At 54.7% G+C, this 2049-nt stretch overlaps 1 long non-coding RNA gene across 1 annotated transcript; it reads left to right on the top strand.

Annotated features, from left to right (window-relative positions):
- Positions 1 to 490: 490 nt before the first annotated feature.
- Positions 491 to 1824, top strand: LOC112123803. Its single transcript, XR_002909566.1, has 2 exons — positions 491 to 609; positions 863 to 1824. It is a non-coding gene; the product is annotated as an uncharacterized LOC112123803 (long non-coding RNA).
- Positions 1825 to 2049: the final 225 nt, after the last annotated feature.

Genomic DNA, 2049 nt, shown 5'->3' with positions numbered 1-2049 from the left:
AACAAGGGAAAGACCTCCATGGCTAACTCTGACCCCATATCCCCCTATAGTGACCCCCAAGCTCCCCTGCTCTGACCCCCATGGCCCACTCTGACCCCATGACCCCCAAGCTCCCCTGCTCTGACCCCCATGGCCCACTCTGACCCCACATAGTGACTCCCAAGCCCCCTTGCTGTGACCCCCCCAGTCCTGATCCACCTCTGGTCTGACCCCTGAATTTCCCCCATTGGGACCCCCAACTCCCCGTCCCCTTATAGCGAACCCTAGTCCCCACGCTGCAGCCCTATTGCGACCCCCCACATCCCCCTGCTGCAACCTCTGAATCGCCCCCCTTGTGCTCCCCGAACCTCCCCCAGAGTGCCCCCCTTCCCTTGCTGTGACCCCCAATAGCCCTCAGTGCCCCCAAATCTCCTCTGCAGTGCCCCTGAGTCCCCCTCTGCCTCACCCAGAGCCGGGCCCACACTAACCCTGCCCCCCGGCGCTCTCCCCACAGCGCTGCAGCTGTACCGGAAGGGCCAGGGCGCCCAGCCAGAGCCCCACGTCACCCTATGCCTGGGCGAGGAGCTAGGCCAGCAGGACGGCCCTGCGGACAAGCTCATCATCATCCAGGTGGGCAGCCAGGGGGCAGTGGTGCATTGTGGGATGGTGGGGTAGAGGTGCATTGTGGGTGGCAGTGAGGGGGCAAAGTCCATTGTGGGATGGGGGTGGTGAATTATGGGATGGTGAGGGTACGGGGTGGCAGTGGTGCATTGTGGGATGATGTGTGGGAGCAGTGGTCTATTGTGGGAGGGTGCAGGGGGAGCTGAGGTGCATTGTGGGATGGTGGGGGGCCATGCCCTGACGCTCTCCCTGCCCCCTACAGATGGAGCAAGCCTTCGCCCGGAAGCTGCTGGACATGCCCGAGGTGGAGATGGCGTCCGTCTGCCTCCTCTCCCTGGAGCCCTCCTGTCTCTTCAGCCCAATCTGAGGGGACCCAAGATGCTCCAGACCCTGCCATTGCCTCGACTTAGGGGGCCAGGGGTGGAACTTCCTGTCTTGTCCCATGCGGGACAGGTACTTTCTGTACTTAGAAGTCATGCCCCCAACATGCTTCCTGTTTTGTCCGTTATTTGGGGAGGGATTTCCTGACTTGTGGAACAAGATGGGGCAGGATATCGCGTCTCACCTGTTTCGTTGAGGTGGGAGGGACTTCCTCTTTTGCTCACTGTCCAGGGAAGGGACTTCCTGGGGTTGGAGACCACACTCGAACACACTTCCTGACTTGGTGTATTCTCAGGGAAGCAGTTCCTGGAGGACTGGAACCTGTTGGAGGCTGGCCTTCCTGTCATGTCCATTGTGTAAGGGTGGGACTTCCTGTCTTGCCTCATGTAGAGCTGGGAGGGACCACCAGGGATTTGAATTGTGTAAGGGTGGGACTTTCTGGCTTGACCAGTGCGTAGGGGGTGGGACATCCTGTTTTGCACATTGTTCGGGAGGGAGCTCCTGGCATTTCGAATGTGTAGTGGTAGGACTTCCTATTGTACAGAGGCGGGATATCCTGTCTTGGCCCTGGTAGTGCCGGAACGTCCTGTAGTGAACGTTGTAGAGGCAAGACCTCCTAGTTTTATGTCCCTCTCTCCAGGGTAGAAGGAAGCTTCTTCTCCAATTTGTAGAAACTTTTATATGCCAAAGGCCCTCCTGACCTCCGGCAAGATTGTGTCTGGCCCCCGCCCCTTGCAGCCACAGCTAGGACCTTAAGCTCAGGTCCCTTTGCACTTTATCCCTAACTGCAAGAAACTTTATGAACCATGTCTTGTGTTTTTAAATAAAGTTTTATTTGACCTAGCCGCCAGAAACTCTGTCTTGTTTATATGCTAATTACGAGCCATATTATTATACATTATTGTGATGTATTACTTCATTTCTTGTGACCATTACTCATTAATATTTCTTATCTGTTATTATTGTGGTTAATACATATTGATTTTTTGTATATTTAGTTGCTAGCTTCTATTAGCAATTATTAATTGTCAGCAATATCAGTTTTTAATATGGATTAATCTAGTGTAG

This window comes from Terrapene carolina, unplaced genomic scaffold (assembly GCF_002925995.2).
Source record: "Terrapene carolina triunguis isolate 2854851 unplaced genomic scaffold, T_m_triunguis-2.0 Scaffold30432, whole genome shotgun sequence".
Taxonomy (NCBI): domain Eukaryota; kingdom Metazoa; phylum Chordata; order Testudines; family Emydidae; genus Terrapene; species Terrapene triunguis.
Note: the sequence above shows the minus strand (reverse complement) of the source record. Positions and strands in the feature narration are given on the sequence as shown.